The 19,764-nt window shown below is 39.0% G+C and overlaps 1 long non-coding RNA gene across 2 annotated transcripts in view; it reads right to left on the bottom strand.

The window, feature by feature from the left end:
- Positions 1-15,934, bottom strand: part of LOC138834893 (uncharacterized) — a 117,880-nt gene extending 101,946 nt beyond the window's left edge. Inside the window, exon 1 of one of the 2 annotated variants that reach the window (XR_011374290.1) lies at positions 15,728-15,934. This is a non-coding gene — a long non-coding RNA (uncharacterized lncRNA). Of the gene's footprint in view, positions 1-9,924; positions 10,162-15,727 lie in introns of those variants that run through there. The other variant, XR_011374291.1, reaches the window with a different exon arrangement.
- Positions 15,935-19,764: the final 3,830 nt, after the last annotated feature.

The raw sequence follows: 19,764 nt of genomic DNA on the forward strand, positions 1-19,764 counted from the left end.
ATTACTAAATTCAAAAATCTTGTTTTTATTTTTTTTAATTTCAGCACTGTACATTCTTTACTTAAGTGTGTGTGTGTGTGTGCGCTGGCCTTGGAGCTTGAACTCAATGCCTGTGATCCCAGAGTTCTTTTTTTACCTGAGGCTAGCACTCATACCACTTGAACCACAGCTTCCTTATGACGTGTTTGGTATTTAATTAAGAGATGAGTCTCAGGGACTTTCATACTCAGGCTGGCTTTGAACTGCAATCTTTAGATCTAAGACTCCTGAGTAGCTAGGAATATATATTAATTATTACATTAATATATGATATATAATATTAATATATAAAATCACTGGCATGAACCACTGGCACCCAGCAATAATTTTATATATTTATTTTATGATGCTGACATCTGCTAGTAGCTCTGGCTAAGTGTTCAATTTATTCTGCCCCCTTTCTTTCTCATCACTAGTCCAAAGAAGGAGTTTCAAATGGTGTATTGCTCTATTTTATATCATTGGAACCTACAAGACTGAGGGGCCAAGTCCTGAAGGTGGCAGAATGTAGGCAACCTCTACCCACCCAGACAGGAAATACAGAAACTAACTCAACAGATCTTGCATTCCAGCCTTCCTGTGCTTTATTGAAAGAAAGAACTTTGCCTCTCTGGTCTCTCTGTGCTTACAGGGAGAATTGACACAACCATTTGGAGTTAATATTAATCATTCCCACACCCAGGACCACAAGTTTTCACAGGGAGAGATCTTCCTAAGCTCTATTCCATTCTGTTTCTCTCAGAAATTCCCTGTTGCTGGTGTAGAGTGATATGCTATAGCTATTAAAAAATAATCTTGCTGGGCACCAGTGGCTCACGCCTGTAATTCTAGCTACTCAGGAGGATGATATCTGAGGACCATGGTTCAAAGCCAGCCCACAGGGCAGGACAGTCTATGAGACACATCTCCAATAAACCACCAGAAAAACCATGAGTGGTGTTATGGGTCAAGTGGTAGCCCACTTGCCTTGAGCTGCAGAGTTGAGGGTCAATACCCAGGCCAGGAGTTCAAATTCCATGACTGACAAAAAAAAAATATCTCTGGGTTAGTGCAAGTGAAGGGGTGATATTGTCCAAAAGAAATGTGCTCTTTACCTGACATGTAACTGTAACCCATCACCTCTATAATAACAAAAACATTTTTTAAATTCGCTCACCCAGGCCATGGGGTCTCACAAAGGTAACAGAGCTACTTAGGAGGCATATATCTGAGGAATGTGGTTCAAAGGTAGCCTGAACAGACATGTCTGTGAGACTCTTATTGCCAATTAACCACAAACAAGCCAGAAATGGAGATGTGACTCAAATGCTGCAGCACTAGCCTTGAGCTAAAAAAGGTTAGGAACTGTGCCCAGGCTTTGAGTTCAAGCCCCAGGACTGGCACCAAAAACAAACAATAATCTCTGTTATCTCTGACACTCATAATTGCCCAATGTGAATATATTGAAGTTGGGAATTTAGCATAAAGTCTTGGAAAGAATTTTGGGTCACTAGTTTAGTCATTCTGTCTCTCTCTCTCTCTCTCTCTCTCTCTCTCTCTCTCTCTCTCTCTCTCTCTCTCTCTCTCTCTCTCTCTCACACACACACACACACACACACACACACAGAGCTTTTCATCAGTAGCTGATCCTGGGAACTTTAGCTATAATAGCTGTGTTTTGTTGAAACCCAAATGTTTAAAGCTAAAATAGGAAAATGTGGAATTCAGGTAGATGTTGCTAAATTTCTTATTTTCAATGGCAGTAATACTAAACGTTGTTTCATTCTTAAGGATAAAACATAAAAATAGATGACAAAGATACAGCTACACAGAAGCTCTGTAAAATGATATCATTCATGGGTATAGAGGTGAAAAGAACACATCAAATATTAAAGTGAAACTGTTTCTCATTTAAAAAGATAATATCAATTACCATTTCTCCTATGTTAATAATGAGCTAAGCAGTGTGCTAAACACTGAATATGATTTTTTCTATCCACTTAACCCTAAGAAACAGGAGTAAATATTATCCATAGTCATATGTAACATTAAGGAGGCTCAGAAAAGTGAGGTAATCCCAGAGATCACATAACACTCTGTCAAGTTAAATACTCATATCTGATATATATCACAGGTTTTTCCCTGGGCCAATAAACACTACCCATAAATTATTGTGGGTACCTGATTATGTTGTTTGCATGGAAGAAGAGCTCAATGAAAAAATAGAGTCTTCTAAAATGGCATTTGATAATCATTAGCTCTGCTAATCATAATTATAACTCAGTGGAAAATGAAAAGAAGAATACATCCTTAATGTGACAAAGACATTATCACTTAGGTCCAAGAATCACTTCAAAGTGATTTAATTACATTGTTCCTAATAGGATGTTAATTGCCATCATTAGTGTTGGGCACATTCTGAATTTGATAATGTAGAAATTAAACACTTGAATGAAAAATAAATTAATCAGTATGAATTGTATTAAATGGTAGAACAACAATCTATAGAAAAGATCTATTAGAATTAATAATGCATTTTATAAGAGGTCTATTTGCCAAATAAACACAGAGAGCTTAACATAGATTGTCACAAGTAGCTGTAGGGGGAGCATGAGTTAGCAGACATTTAAACAAATCACTCAAGACACTGGCAACAAGCCTCCTACTCTATTCAGGGAGAGTTAACTTAGCAACAGAAGCTACTGAAGCTAGTATACTATAATCTTCAGATTACAGCAATCATTATTGAAGAGCAATCAGCAGTACTGCTCCAGTACCTTTAGAGGAACATTTTACAAAAAAAATTATTTCATTCTTGTGTGATCTAAGAAGCCCTAATTTAAAAGGGTGAAAATAGAAAAGAGATGAAAATAAAATGTTAATCAATAATACAAGATATGTGGTTTTATAAGGAAAACGAGTGAAGGAAAAAGCTAATGGATGGGACAAATTAAAAGGCAAAATGAGCTAGGTGCTGTTGACTGCTATAATCCTAGCTACTCAGGGGTTGAGATCTAAGGATAGGGTTCAAGCCAATTAGGGCAGGAAAATCCATTTGATTCTTATGTCCAGTTAATCACCAAAAGGTCAGAAGTGTAGCTGTAGCTCAAGTGGCAGAATACTAGCCTTGAGCACAAAAGTTTAGGCACAGAACCCAAGTCCTGAGTTCAAGCTTCAGTACCAGCCAAAAAAGAAAAAAAGGGGAAAAAAAGCAAATTGAGATAACTGGAAAGACACAGTTAATATTTTATTAAGGAAACAAAGATTAAAAGATAGGAGGGGAAGCCAACAGTCAAGCAAAACCAACCTGGCCATCTGTTTACCTACTGGAAATACAGTTAACAAAGGATTATTGATTGGGAGATAAAGACCTTTGACTAATTTAATCACCAATTACTTTACTCACTGGAAAATAATGGTTAGCTAAGAATTCTCTGTGTTATTCAACTCAGCGCTTCCTACCTCCACACAGTTCCTCTTACATTGTTCCTCACACACAACTTGACGTAATTAACACTGTTACTTCTATTGCATGCACCTCCCACCATCCTTTTCCAGGCTATGTTCCCTTCTTCTGCCTGCCTTTGTTTGCTAGAAACATCTTAAAATGGCACATCCACATACAAGTGCATATACACACACACATTGCCTATGTAGCCTTAGGTCCTGTGGATTCCTTTGGGATCTGGCTTCTGTTTACACAACTCTACTAAGTTGATTTTACACAGTTTCAAGGGTTCTTACAATGACCAAATCTAATCATTTTTCCATTGTTCTCCTGAGCAGCTGGGTTTGTTTTCCTCATCAAAGTCCAAGTTGGAGACTGGTAGGTGGCAGCCTAGCTGGGGATTTGACTTTGGAATAGTCTTGAGCTGCTCTCTCAAAATTGGGGTAGGAGATGTGAATACAATCTCTAGTGAAGGCTCTGGAATCTGCTCTCAGCCCCCCACTCTCACTTCATCCTGAATTCAGACTTTAACCATGCCTTTGGTCCACATCAAGGTGGTGTCTATATTAGCACAGTCTTATCCCAGTGAGTGCTTAGATCTAGGTTGCTGCAGTTTCCTAGATGGACCTAGAACTGATAGCAATGCTCAGTCAGATTCCCAGACCCTTTTTCATCCCAAGGCATTCTGTATGGACAGTTTCTCACAACAACTTCTCTGCCTGTCATACAGCTTCAGCAGCACCACGCTTCTGTGCCCTAGCCCTGAGAACACATTGCCCACAGTCACAGGTCAGCTTGTGGGATGCTGATGGAATCAAAAACTACTTGGCTCTCAGCACTACCTTCTTTAGCGCTCTGTGAGGATTCAGGTGTGAGAACGTCTGTTCAATAAGGTCCTTCTGTGAGAGAGCATGCCAGGTGATATCATTCAGTCGCTAAGTCCTTAATATTTTTATGTATTTGCTAAAAATAGGTTATAAAAGAAGCTTCTTGAAACATCACCTCCTTCCAGGATTTGATGAACATTATTGATGTACGACACAGTCACGTTTTTGTGTATCTGTCAGAAAATTTAAGCTTTTTCCCCCCCGGAAGCCCAACATGAATGTTCATGAAGGTCCTCCACAGAGCTAGGAGATTATCCCCTAGACTGCAGTCTTTGTACAACAAGTGATGCCATTGTTCCTTATTTTGTAGTCAGTGACAGACTGCAAGCTGCATGGAAGAGAACAGCCTGGTATGTTTTTCAAGTGAGCTCTGGGACAGGGGAGAGGAGTAATGCAGCAGAGAGGGGATTTGTCACCTTTGCTTGGTGCTTTGTAAATGTTGACCGTGTATAGAAGAGAACATTGCTATTTCTTAAAGTGTTTCGCTTGGTTTGGTCTATTGGAACACTTGAACTGTAAAAATGAAGAGCCTAATTACTTGAACATGAAAATATCTCACACTTGAGAATAAGAACTTGAGAAATAGATACCATTTATTGGACAAGCAAGTGATTAGCTATTTTGCAACATGTATGATTTTTCCATTCTTTTTCTTGAATTTTCTACTGATGACTTTTATTTGGATTACCTATTTTTGTCAGATCATTTCTGGCTTTTATCAGTTTTTAATCTACTTATACACACTGATTACTGATCCATTTAGACATTAAGGAAATTTTATTTCATTTTTCCTGCTGTCTAATCCCATTCCCTTTTCCCCTGTACTTTATGCTCCCCTTGGATAAAATAATTTTTAAATAATGCTAAGATAATCAAAGATTTAATGTTTTTATATTCTTAGCATTATCACATTTTACATATGCTTCAATCATTTCCTTCACTGCCTTCTATTACTATTTTGTAGCTTTACTTACTTGAGAAATGAAAAAGTAGAACTAATCAAGAAGAATTAATTCAAGTCAGTAATACTGCACCATTTTCTATGATGGTTTCCACAAGTCAAGCCTTCCTCTGGCCCAAGTACTTGCCTATGTATAGCATTCTATAACTCTGTTAGGAGGATGGGAAGTTAACCAGTTGTGCCTGCCTGCCTGCCTCCTTCCTTCCTCCCTCCCTCCCTTCCTTCCTTCCTTCCTTTCTCCCTCCCTCCTTCTCTCTCTCCCTTCCTTCCTGCCTTCCTTCCTTCCTTGCTTCCTTCCTTCCTCCCTCACTCCCTCCCTCCCTTCCTTCTTTCCTTCCTCCCTCCCTCCCTCCCTTCCTTCCTTCTTCTTCTTTCCCACTCTCCCCCTGACCCCCCCCCTGTATCTGTTTCTGTCTCTCTTTTTCCCTTTACTGGGACTTGAACTGAAGGCCCTACACTCTTGCTCAGCTTTTTTGCTTATGGCTGACACTCTACCACTGAAATTATTCCTTTACTCCCAGTGTTCTGCTTCTTAATTGGAGGTAAGATTCTCAGATTGGAGGTTCATTTAGGGAAGAGTTGTTTTCTGTTGTGCTATTTTTGTCAAAGTTTTTACCCTTAACTCCTAAATTTATAACAGTTTGAAGCTAGTGTCTTTGAACTATTGTCAATTCCTGGGAAGTGTACTTGAAATTTAAGTTTTAATGATATCTCGTCTCTGTCTTCCATAATAACAGAGTACTGGTCTGATGTCACAGCTTCCCAGAAGTTCCTCATTTTCCACCTCTCCCTGCTCTGTCAGCTAGTCCACTAGGTTCTTCCATGAAAGTGGAGACTGACACAAATGCATAATCAAGACCATAATAGCTGGTACTGAACTTGTTAAAGACAATAATGAATAAAGGGAAGCCCTTGAAAACTCTTGCTTTAGGTAGCGATACTGTCTATATTTGATACCTATGATTCCAGTAACACTATAGAAAATTTAGAAGAACCTTTTTTTCATATTAAAGCACGCAGCTCAGTACTACCAGGTCAAATTTAGCTAAGAATGTCTGCATGGTTTCTGGTCTGTGGTTGGACTATCTTTATTGTGCCGTAGCACATTTCCTTTTGCTCTTAATTTTTTTAAATAAAATTTTATATAGATATTTATATATTCTCACACATGTGCCCACACACACACTGAATTTTGTTTCCAACAGAGATTCATTGAAGTTTGAATTTCCTATGCCAACTTTACCGTGGCTGATTTAAGAGCTGACTATTGGGTATTCCTATTTGTGTCCCCATCACAATTCTTCTATTGTGGACATCAGTGATGATAGCCATTTTTTCACTTTTAGCTTCTATTGTGGACATCAGTGATGATAGCCATTTTTTCACTTTTAGTTCATGTCCTGCATTACTATGCAAGTTTCTACTTGGATCATACAGTATGTGAGTGGCATCATAGCTCTGAGAGTGAGTTTAGGACTGCTCTATGCAGGTGCCAAGGAGAATCAGTGACAAGAAGTCATCATTTCTAAAAACAGAGAAATCAATTCTTGCTACCTGTTACTTTGATTACTTTTATAGCTTGTAAGAAATTTATATGTAGATTATAGAAACTCTGCCAAAGTTTATGTTTAATAATATGAATAGGAAAGACTATATTAACTTTCATAGCTACACATAATATTATGGAAAGCCTATTACTTCATAAAATTATATTATCCAAAATATACTTGTAAAGTAATAGTTTTCTCTCTAATGCCATGCTGTTATTATCATATCACAAGAATTTAGACAAAGTAGAGTGGCAGATGGATTACATAACACAGATCTGCTATGCAAAGCATAAACTATGGGTAGAGTGTTTGGGGGCAGAACTAAGAATGAAATTTGGATCAACTATACACTATGGAGATATGTGCCTCACATATTAGCTCCGAAAATTATTAATTTTCTTAATTCACATGCTTTTCAAACTTCTTCTTAAGAAGGGGACTTTGTCAATAGCATTATAATATCATCACTGGAGTATTATGTTATTATGTAGGTATCATGGCTGTGTTTGTAATTACTGGATCCAAACCTCATATACCTTTAAGTAAATTCTACAGTAACTTTCAGAAACTTTATGTATATTCCTGATAATGCACTTGATCTAAAATTTGTAATCTTTTTTAAGTACCACTACCTAAAGTTAAAATCATTAACTTGAAATTTTGTAAACTTGAAAAACATAAAAGAATCATACAATGAATATTCATGAGGCATTCACCAAGGAAAAATAGATCTCAACCTTTTGCCAGTCACTGAGCTACTATTCTTGTCATATTTTCCTAAAATACAGCATGTTCTGATGCCATGAAGACCTGATTTAACAATAGTCAAAATACACTAACTCATCTCTTTTACTCACATCCCTCATACCAGTCTCTACAACTAGAAGTCACCAGGGAGCTAAGAAAATTCCATTTTAGAACTGCAACTATGATAGCAGGCTTACTTGTAAATCTGACATTCCAGTTTTCCAGTGAATAGTAACTTTTCATCTACTATGGCCTCATGATGAGCACTTTTATCCAAAGAAAATGTGAGTCCTACAAAGCTAACAAGAAAAAGACCGATGGAAATGATTGTTACAGATATAAAATATTCAGAGACCTTTTGCATTGTCTGAGGAAGAAGAAAGAAGGCGTGGCACTCATGAATTCAGAGTTGAAGGAGGTAAGGGAAAAGCAGATTTATATTATAAGACATAATGAGACTTAGACACCATAAAGACAAGAATGGACTACAAGCCCAGTACTGATGACTCAAGCCTATAATCCTACCTATCCAGGTGTTTGAAATCTGAGGATTGTATTGCAGTTTAAAGCCAGCTAGTCAGGAAAGTCCATAAAACCCTTAACCACCAAAAAGCCAGGAGTGGAGCTGTGGTTCAAATAGTAGTGTGCTAGTCTGAACAAAACAGCTAAGGAACCAATGCTCAGGCCTTGAGTTCATGCCCCAGAATTAATAAACACAGAGAGAAAGAGAGACAGAGACAGAGACAGACAGACGACAGACAGACTGACGACAGACAGACAGAGACAGACAGAGACAGAGGCAGAGAGAGAAACAAATTATAATAACAGTTGGATGCCCTTGCTCATTCTTAAAATCCCAGCTACTAAGAAGACAGATATGAGGTTCCTGGTTTAAAGCAATACCAAACAGGCAATCCTTAGAGATTGGAATTGCTAGTGAACCAGCAAAATATCAGAACTTGAGTCAAGGCCCAACTTGTAGAGTTCCAGCCATGAATAGAATAGCTACACAAGACTTCAAGCCCCAGTATACACACACACACACACACACACACACACACACACACACACACACACACACACACACACACACACACACACACACACACACACACACACACACACACACACACAAATGGATTACAAATTGGGCAAAACAAATTAACAATTGAAGATTATTAATTTCGATCTCAAGGAAAATGATGCAGACAAATTTAATACTTTGTTCATCAGAGAGTATCTTCATTTTTACCTTCAATCCAAAATGATGTTTCTGCTAAACATAGAATTCTATATTGGCAGAGTTATTCAACATTTAAACATATTCAACTTTATTCTCACCTCCATAATTTCTGATAAAACGTCCATGTACTGTAAGTTATTGTTTCCATACAAGTTTTTCACTAGCTGCTTTTTAAGTTTTATTGTTGTTATTTTTTTATTGTTCTTAATTTTAATATGGAAGCCTAGAAAATATTTCTTTGGTTCCATTTAGTTTGTTCTTTGTTCAAATGTTTAAATATATAGGTATATGCTATTGTCTAAATTTATGGAGTCTTTTAAATCATATTTTTACATATTTATTTGACTCCACATCTTTGAGAACTTCATGCCATAAATACTACACTCACCAGTATTGTCACATAAGTCTCTAATGTGTTTTTCGGTTCTAACTTCTTTAATGTTGTTTGTATTGTATAAATACTATTGTGCTATCCTCAAATTCACTTTTCTTCTGTTATTTCCACTCAGCCATTTAGTCCATCAGAGAGGTTTATTTCGTCATTGTTTTCTTTTTTTTCAGTTCTCCTATTTCTCATTTTGTTCTCCTCTATATATCTCCTATTACTTCTGAAGACTTTTACTATGCTGTTAACTTTAAGTAAAATATGTAAAGTGGAGATATCCTCCTAGGATGATGCCTGAAAATATTCTGCAAGTTGTTTAATGTTCAAAGCCTGTTTATTTTTTAGAAATAGACAAGTCAACTCAACTGAGTCAAAAATAGTTTTATACAACTTACTGATTCAGCAGTAATTCTACATTACTTCATGCCTTCTGAATTTTCATTTTAATTACAATAGCATATTTATATAACCACTATATTTGCTGAAAAATACAATAATTATCCTAAGAAGGTAAGCTGATAACCTACAGAGAAAGTTGAGTATTTTTATTGCTAAATTAAAATTTTCTTTTGATTTCCCTGTTCAATTAACATATTAATGTACATATATAACATATTTGTATTTGTGTGTGTGTGTTTGTGTGTGTATTGGCCTTGCCCCTGAGCTCAGAGCCTGGGTAATGTACCTGAGCTTTTGTGTTCAAGGCTAGTGCTCCAACACTTGAGCCACAGCTCCACTTCGGCTTTTTTGGTGGCTAATTACTAATGAGACTCATAGACTTTCTAGCCAGGGCTGGCTTCCAACTGTGATGCTCAGATTTGCTCCTCTGAATAGCTAGGATTACAGGCATGATCGACCAGTGCTTTGACACCTGGTGTGATTTTTGTATTCTGTGATCTCCAATTTCAGTGAAAGATCTTCACAGAAGAATGATCTGGAAAAGATGAATATAGTTTTAGTCTAAATAAACATGAAAATATAAATACCATATTTTTAAAGCCTGGCTTTTTATTATTTTAATTAATTGCATTTAAGTTTTGTTAACATATTGTTATGAATCTGTTTTCAAATGTTTATGCATGCTAAAAACTCATAATAATTTTTATATTAAGAATAAACTTACTGGGCACTTGTGGCTCAAGCTTGTAATCATGTTACTCAGGCGGCTGAGATCTGAGGATTAGTTCATAGCAGTCAGGCAGGAAAGTCTCTTATCTCCAATTAGCCACCAACAAACCAGAAGTGGAGCTGTGGCTTAAGCAGTCAGTATAATTTGTGGAGGAGATGGGGAAAAACAAGTCGATAAGGGATACAGGTGGACCCGTTGCAACAATGAGAAGTACAAGCTGTCATGTCGAAAACGAACTTTACAACTTTGGGGGCGGGGGGAGATTGGGTGGGGAGGCAGGGGGAGGCTGGGAAGGGATGTGAAGGGTAAACAAAGGAGGAGGCTGCAATGCTTGATAAGAAATGTACTCATTATCTTGCCCATGTAATTGTAACCCCTCTGTACAGTATGTTCACAAAATAATTAATTAATTAATTAAATTTAAAAAAAAAGAACAAAAGTTGATAGGACCCAGGCTGTGAGTTCAAGCTTTAGGACTGGCAAGCGCGTGCGCGCGCGCACACACACACACACACACACACACACACAATAATCTTGGCCTGGTGCTGGTATCTCATGCCTGTAATCCTAGCTACCTAGAAGGTTGAAATCTAGGGATTGCTCTTGGAAGCCATGCAGGATAGGAAAGTCCAGGACTCTTATCTTCAATTAACCACCAGAAGAGTGAAGCTATAGCTTGAGTGGCAGAGCACTATCCTGGATTATTAAAAAAAAAAAAAGCTCAAGGACAGTGTCCAGGTCCTGTGTTCCAGCCACAGCACCAGCACCCACTACCCCTCCCCCCCCCACACATAATGGAAAAGACAAGAGAGAACACTCTTGCCAAGAGCTGATGGCTTATCCCTTGCCTTTACGCCTATAATTCCAGGAAGTGTCACAGCTTGAGGGCATTCAAGTTGAGATCCCTTCTCTTGACAATAAAAAGCAAAATCCAGGCTAGGGCATGACACAAAGAAGTAGAGTGCCAGCCTAGCAGGCATGAGGCCTTGAGTTTGAACCACAGTACCATCAAGAAATTTCCTTAAGAAAGGAGGTCTGCCTTCTTGCTTTCTTTAGTGCTCTAACACAGTGGAATTTTAAGGAATTTATTGGATACAATTTTCTGCTTTGTTTACAGTGCTGACATGCATTGGGGGAAGGCAGAAAAATTAGTAAAACATTGCAGCTTCTCACAGCCTAGGGATGCTCATGGAGACATGACAATATCAAAGAAAACCCAAGTGACTTTATCATACCCTAGTTGTTATTCCTCAGGTGACTACTTCTATCTCAGAGATAGTCTACCTTTCTTAAAAGAGATTAACTTTCTAGGCTCTTTGGAGTATCATGAACACTGGGGTTTTGTTGTTGTTGTTGTTGTTTTTGTTTGCTTGTGTGTTTTTTATGTTGGTGGGGCTTGATCTCAGGTCCTGGATGCTGTCGCTGAGCTCTTTTCCTCAAGGCCAGCACTCTATGACTTAGAGCCACAGTGCCACTTCTGGTTTTCTGGTGGTTATTTGGAGATGAGAGTCTCATGGATTTTCCTGTCCTGGGCTGGCTTTGAACAGAAATCCTCAGATCTCAGCCTCCTGACTAAACAGGATTACAGATGTGAGCAGGACCCCAGTAGGACCCCAGTTTAATCCATCCAAACATATCAACAGTTGAAATATGCCGGAAGTGGTGCTGTAGCTCAAGTGGTAGGGTGCTTGCCTTGAGCCCCGCCCAAGCCCAGAGTTCAAGCCCCATGACTGACTAAAAAAAAAAAAAAAACAATTGAAATATGCCATAATCAGTTGCAGAATCCAGTGGCTCACACCTATAATCCTGGCTACTCAGGAGGCTGAGATCTGAGGACTGAAGTTTGAACTCAGTCCAGGCAAGAAAGTTTGTGAGACTTTTTTTTTTTTTTGTCGGTCGTGGGGCTTGAACTCTGGGCCTGGGCGCTGTCCCTCAGGTCTTCAGCTCAAGGCGAGCGCTCTACCACTTGAACTACAGCGCCACTTCCGGTTTTCTGGTGGTTTATTGGAGATAGGAGTCTCACGGTCTCTCCTGCCAGGGCTGGCTTAGAACCGCGATCCTCAGATCTCAGCCTCCTGAGTAGCTAGGATTACAGGCGTGAGCCACCAGCGCCCGGCTCTTTGTGAGACTTTTATCTCCAATTAACAGCCAAAACTACAGAGCTTGGCTCAATTGGTAGAACACAAGCCTTGAAGAAAAAGCTCAGGAAAAATGCCCAGACCCTAAGTTCAAGCCTCAAGACTGGTACACAAAAAGGGTTTACAGGTAATATCAATATAGAAAGCAGTATGACCGTTCCTCAAAACACTGAAACTAAAAATACCAAATAATCCCAGCCATCACATTTTCTATTCTATACTACACAGTTTAAAAGCAGAGCTTTGAAGAGGTATTTATATTCTTAGGTTCAGAGCAGCATTATTCCAACAGCTACAATGTTAAGAAAAGTAAGTGCCCAAGGTAAAGTGACTAGATCCACAAATTTAGCCATGGAAAGGAAAGCAATTCTGCTATCACATGGGTGAAACTTAAGGATGTGATTCTACCAAAATATACACAAACTTCTGAGTTATTATTACAAAACTATTTTGTGTGTATACAGTTTATTACACATTCAAAAATGTATTATTTACCTTGTTTAAAACTTGATTTTTTTTAGAGCACCAGCAATATGGGGAAAGATAAAATCTGAGATTTCATGAAATGATGTTACTAATAGCAACACGATTTAATAAATAAAACACAACAGAAATCACAACAATACCTTTAGTTTAATGGGACATAAATATTCCATTTTATTTTAAAACAGTAAGATACCAAGTAAGTACAAAAAACATGACAAAATACCTTTAATTTTCTATTTCCTAAAACTGTTCTCACAGCTGGAGTATTAGATTTGTTCAAATTTCATAATTCCATTCATGGGCAGGCAGATCAAGTATGGATTAAAACAAGCATAATTACACCTTGAATGTTCCAAAGAAATCTTTTTTGTTATTGTTTTTACTTCAAGCTTTAAAAGTTGAAAATCTTTAGACAAGACTAACATAATTTATGTAAGAAACTCATCCCTATGAAGTTTATGATATCAGAAACTGTAAGAAAGTAATAGAGGAGAGATACTCAGGGAACTGCATACCTTCCAATGAGAAATGCAATATTGCAATGAAATTTCAAAAAACATAAACCCTCAGTAGAAGTAGATAATCTACCTCTACTTCACTGTGGATGAAACATAATATTTTCTTTCCCTAGTTGCAACTATTTCTTACAATTGGATTTAATAACCAGGTTAATAACAAAATTACATGAGAGAGAAATTGTTTTGAAAATGCTATTGAAAATAGAGGGAGTTTTAAGAATGGCTATAATCAAGAACTATAATAACAACAGATGCTGGAGGAGATGTGGGCAAAAGGGAACCTTACTACATTGTTGGTGGGAGTTTAAACTTGTTCAGCCACTTTGGAAAGCAGTATGGAGGTTCCTCAAAAGACTCCACATAGAGCTCCCCTATGACCCAGCAATCCCACTTTTGGGCATTTACCCAAATGATCACAAACAAGGCCACACTAAAGCTACTAGCACGACTATGTTTATTGCAGCATTATTTACCATAGCTAAGATATAGAACCAACCTAGATGCCCCTCAGTATATGAATGGATCAAGAAAATGTGGTACATATACACAATGGAATTCTATGCCTCCATCAGAAAGAATGACATTGCCCCATTTGTCAGGAAATGGAAAGAATTGGAAAAAATTATTATAAGTGAAGTAAGCCAGGCCCAAAGAAACTTAGGTCTCATGGTTTCCCTTATGTGCAATGTTTAGTATATGTCTAAGTCAAGCAAAAAAGGTCAGATAAGTTCATGTTAGGGAAATTAACCCTAAGATATGTATTCAAATGGTTTTTTTTTTCAGGTGATTGTTTCTAACACATTTATAAGATTATTTCTTTGTTGCTTTGTTTGTCCTGTTTTCACTGTATTTGAGGTTGGTATAATTTGTGGAGGAGAAGGGAAAAAATAAATAATTTAAATAGAGATACAGGTGGATCCATTGCAACAATGAGATGTACAAGTCATTATGTGGAAAAACGAATTTTACAAATTTGGTGGGGGGGGGGAGATTGGGAAGGGAAGGGAAAACAAAAGAGGAGGCTACAATGCTTGATAAGAAATGTACTCATTATCTTGCCCATGTAATTGTAATCCCCTGTACAGTATTTTCACAATAACAAAAAAAGACTCCACATAGAGCTCCCTATGACCCAGCAATCTCACAAACAAGATGGTACTAAAGCTACGAGCACAACTATGTTTATTGCAGCATTATTTACCATAGCTAAGATATAGAACCAACCCAGATGCCCCTCAGTAGATGAATGGATCAAGAAAATGTGGTATATAAACACAATGGAATTCGCTGCCTCCATCAGAAAGAATGACATTGCCCCATTTGTTAGGAAATGCAAAGACTTGGAAAAAATTATATTAAGTGAAGTAAGCCAGGTCCAAAGAAACATAGGTCCCATGGTTTCCCTTATTTGCAATAACCAGTGTATGTCTGAGTCAAGCAGAAAAGGTCAGATAAGTTGATGTTAGGGGAATGAATCCCAAGATAAGTATTCAAACGTTTTTATTTTCTTTCATGCAATTGTTTCTAACATATTTTATAAAATGATTTCTGTGTTGCTTTGTATGTCCCTCCCCCACGGTATAACCCCTGCTTTCACTGTATTTGATGTTGGTATAATTTGTGGAGGGGAAGGGAAAAAAACAAATCGTTTAACTAGGGATACAGGTGGACCCATTACAACAATGAGATGTACAAGTCGTTATGTTGAAAAACGAACTTTACAACTTTGGTGGGGGAGGGGGAGGATCAGGTGGGGGGCGGATGGGAAGGGATGGGAAGAAGAAACGAGGAGGCAACAATGCTTGATAAGAAATGTACTCAACACCTGCTGATGTAATTGTAACCCCTCTGTACGGTATTTTCACAATTAAAAAAATTAATATTGTTGAAAAAAAAAGAAAATAGAGGGAGTTTTAAAACAAGCGGCTCCTGCCCTCTTCCTAGAAGTTCAACATCCTGTTAGGATCCAAGCTGGAAGTGTCAGATGGCTGCTACTCCAGCTAGATCTGAGAGTACCGATAAGGAAGCATGTCCAGGGGTCCGTGGTCTGGGAGGGCAGAGGATGCCCTTTCTGGCTTGTATGCGCCCCGTGAGCCCCATACACGCACATGCCTGGCATCCCGCCCGCCTGGGCGCACCCCTGGTCGCATGTCCTGAGCCAGCACAGGCCAACTCTGCTGCCTGAACCCAGACACCTCTTTCTGGAGCTCAACTTACCTGAGCTGAGCTGGGCTGAGCTTTAGGCGGCCCCGGAGCTTTTATCGCCTTCCTCCTGCCATCTTCATCCCTCTGCTGCCCTGGCCCTGGCTTCCAGGAGCAGCAGACACAGGGACCATCTGTGTCCAGAGGGCCATGGCTGCCTGTTGGCGGCTTCCCTGGTGGTGGTGATCACCGCCAGGCCAGAGCGGCGGCCGCTGACAATGGTGTCCGTTTTCCCCGCGTGCTGTGCCTGGGCACGAGCTGGAGGCGGCTGTGCCCGCTGTGCTGGGCTCGAGATCCAAGCCCAGGCCAGCCCTGGGTGCACTGGGCTGGGGAGAGGGGCAATGGGCTGGAGGAGGAGGCGTGGCCTGGAAGGCTGCAGGTGGACACCAGGTCCCAGCGGGACATCTAGCCTGAAGGGAATGAGGGGATCCAGGAGAGGAGAGGCAAAGACAAGGAGAAATGCACCCAGAACCTGGAAATGCAGAAATGAGCTCCGTGGTTGGAGCTTCTGAGAAGGAGCTTTCCCTTTGAGCTCTGGTTCTGTATCCTTCTGGTTTGGGTTCAGTGTCTAAGGACTCGCCATCCTCTCATTTAGAGAAGTGAACCCCAGCCAACTCAGATAATTGATGCAGAGACGGCAAGAAGTTAGGAGAACAGACAAGGAGTACATCTACAAATTGACAAGCTCCTTTGGTTGTTCTGGACTCCCCTCCCCCTCTCTTCCTCCCTCCCTCCCCCCCCCCCCCCCGTCTGTTTCTGGGTCTGTGTCTCTCTTTTTTTTCTGTCTCTTTCTTCTTTCTCTCACTGTCCACAGGAATAAGCTGACAGTCTTCAGAAAGGAAGCACTGATTTTTTTCCATAACAAACAAAAAAACCTAAAATGCCTTTTCCCATTATTAGAAACTTAGTAGGGGTTGATGCAAATATACACCAAAGTATAGTGAAATATTAAAAGCTTCCAAAGAATTACATCTTGGATGGTGAAGGGAGATTATAATCGGTAGAAAAAGGTTTTTTTAAAAAAATTTTATTTTATTTTATTTTATTTGAGAACATACTGTACAGAGGGGTTACAATTACATGGGCAGGATAATGCATACATTTCTTACCAAGCATTGCAGCCTCCTCCTTTGTTTACCCTTCACCTCCCTTCCCAGCCTCCCCCCTCCCCCCACCCAATCATACCCCCCTCCCCCCCTAATGTTTTCGTTTCTTTCATGCATGTGTTTCTAACGCATTTATAAGATTATTTCTTTGTTGCTTTGTATGTCCCTCCCCCACCGTGTAACCCCCGCTTTCACTATATTTGATGTCAGTATAACATGTGTAGGAGATGGGGACAAACAAGTCGTTTAGAAAAAGGTTTTGAGTGTATGCTACATAAGAAAGATCAATGTAACAGGGAAATATAGAACTTTTTCTCTGTGGGGATGTTTTCTGATCAATAGGCAGTAACTTGAAAGTAAGAAAATGAACTGAGAAGGCAGAATGAGAGCAAAAACTCAGTGTTGGACCTCAGTCCCAGAGTTTCTCATAATGTAGTTCTGAGATGAGACATGATATTTTACATTTCTTTCTTTATTTCTTTCTTTCTTTTTCTCTTTCTTTCCTTTTCCTTTCTCTTTCTCCTTCCCTCCCTTCTTCCCTCCCTCCCTCCTTCCCCCCTCTTCCTTCCTTCCTTCCTTCCTTCCTTCCTTCCTTCCTTCCTTCCTTCCTTTCTTCTGCTTTGTCGGTCCTGGAGCTTGAATTCTGTGCCTGGTTGCTGTCTCTCAGTTCTTTAGCTCAAGGCTAATGCTCCACCACTTGAGCCACAGCACCATTTCCAGTGTTCTGGTGATTTACTGGAGATAAGGGTTTCACGGACTTTCCCACCTGGGCTGGCTTTGAACTGTGATCCTCAGATTTTAACTTCCTGAATAGCTAGGGTTACAGATGTGAGCCATTGGCACCAGGCCAAGTATTTACATTTCTAAAATATTTCCAGTGGCTTCCACCTGCAGCTCAGGAATTGCAACCTAAGAGCCACTGGCCTAGGAAGTCTTAATTATCAGCAATTTTAATTCCATATTGCATTCATTCCATAATCATTTGACTACACGTCTATGAAACTCACCTTCTACTATATTTGAGTCATCTTTAAGAATTACAGTTAGTATTAAAACTCCCAACAAATTATCTATACTTCTTAGCATACCTGTGCCCTTCCTATTTTATTATAACAGACTTCCTTCTTCCTTCCTGTTCTTATTGTTCTTCTTCCTCCTCCTCCTCCTCCTCCCCCCTTCCTTCTTCTCCTCCTCCTTCTCCTCCTCTTCTTCCTCCTCCTCCTCCTCCTTCCTTCTTCTCCTCTTCCTCCTCCTCCTCCTCCTCCTCCTCCTCCTCTTCTTCTTCCTTTTTTTTTTCAGCTGTTGGCCATGACCTCAAGGCTGTCCCTGAGCTCCTTTGCTCAAGGCTAGCACTCTGCTACTTTTCTTTGCCAGTCCTGGGGCTTGAACTCAGAGTCTGGGCACTGTTCCTGAGCTTCTCTGTGCTCAAGGCTAGCACTCTACCATTTGTGCCACAGCACCACTTCAGGATTTTTCTGTTTATGTGGTACTGAGGAATTGCACCAGGGCTTCAGTCATGCTAGGCAAGTACTCTACCACTAAGCCACTTTCCCAGCCCCACTCTACCACTTTGAGTCACTTCTAGATTTTTGAGTGATTAATTAGAGAAGAGTCTCCTGGGTACTTGTTTTTTTTGCCAGGGCTGGTTTGGAACCATGATCCTCAGATCTCACCCTCCTGAGGATTTCAGGCCTGAACCACTGCCACTTGGCATATAACAGGTTTTCTTGAAGCATCTTTCCGTTGAGTTTGTGTGCAAGTGACTCGGTGGGGAAAGTTGGCCCTGTCATTATTGATTAAATCATATTAATTAATAAATAAAATAATTAATTAATTTTTACCCAGTAGTTGAGGGTGCTCATTGCTTGGTACTTCCACTTCTCTTCATAGCTGGCAAAGTGACCGAGGTTGTCCAAAAGAAATTGTTTGCTGAATGTTGGAAGGAAATACAGTAAAAAGTTTAAAAAATAAAATATATCTGAGAGAACATTTGTGGAACTGCAGGAGCATATCAACTCATTTGTATTTATGGTGACATTTTTCTTAGCTTTGTAAATAAGATTTTATTTAAGTATATGTTGTAGGTTTCTTTAGACTGATCACCATGAAATTGCTACTTTTTAAAGATTTCTGAGAGACAAACTGGTCATTATTCAAGACTTAACTCTGTGTTTCTAGGTGCTGGCTGAACACCATGCAACAATGGCCTTCATCCATAGCCTTCAGTGCTCCATTCTATTAGAATCACCTTCCCCTCTCCACCAAAGCTTCTAGGAGGTTAAGTTCATATGTCCATGCTCCTATAAGTTTAGTAATAATTACTACAATTAAGACAATTTGGTTTGACTTATTACTGAAGTTATTTATTTTAGTTAAAAATTGCATAAACTCATGAAATGTATTGTGAAAAAGATGTCACATTTATAAAAATTAAATTTAAACTTTTTGAATTTTTAAAATATAAGTTACTTAAAAAGAAAAAAAAATCAGTGAGGCAGCAGTGAAAGACCAGGAAAAAAATCACAACAATCTGAAGGATTGCTTGCATGCAATGTCTTATTGAGTGTTCTTAATACTTTGCTGAAGATTTTAAAAAAAATCAAGCTAGGAGTTGAGGTAGTTTAATTCAGATAGTTTCAACTGTATGTAATAGATTCCTTGCTTCAATGGCTTATAAAAATAATGGAATCATCATTTCTGCTAGGCTGAAGTCCTAAGGAAAGCCATCCTCTATCATTTTATCCTTTTTATCCACTATTTGATAGTTTATTGGTGAACATCATTTATGAATCAAAAAATGTAAAAAAGTAGAAGAAACCTCACATTTATAAACTATTTCCCAAAAGCAGAAAAGGAATGGTTGCATTCAACCCTTTCTATAAATTGATTTAAAGAGCAAATTTATTTCAAAGAAGCTCCATTGTGTTCCATTCTCCAGGAACAGGT

This window comes from Dipodomys merriami, unplaced genomic scaffold (assembly GCF_024711535.1).
Source record: "Dipodomys merriami isolate MVZ:Mamm:240054 unplaced genomic scaffold, mDipMer1.0.p SCAF_22, whole genome shotgun sequence".
NCBI classification, from domain to species: Eukaryota; Metazoa; Chordata; class Mammalia; order Rodentia; family Heteromyidae; genus Dipodomys; species Dipodomys merriami.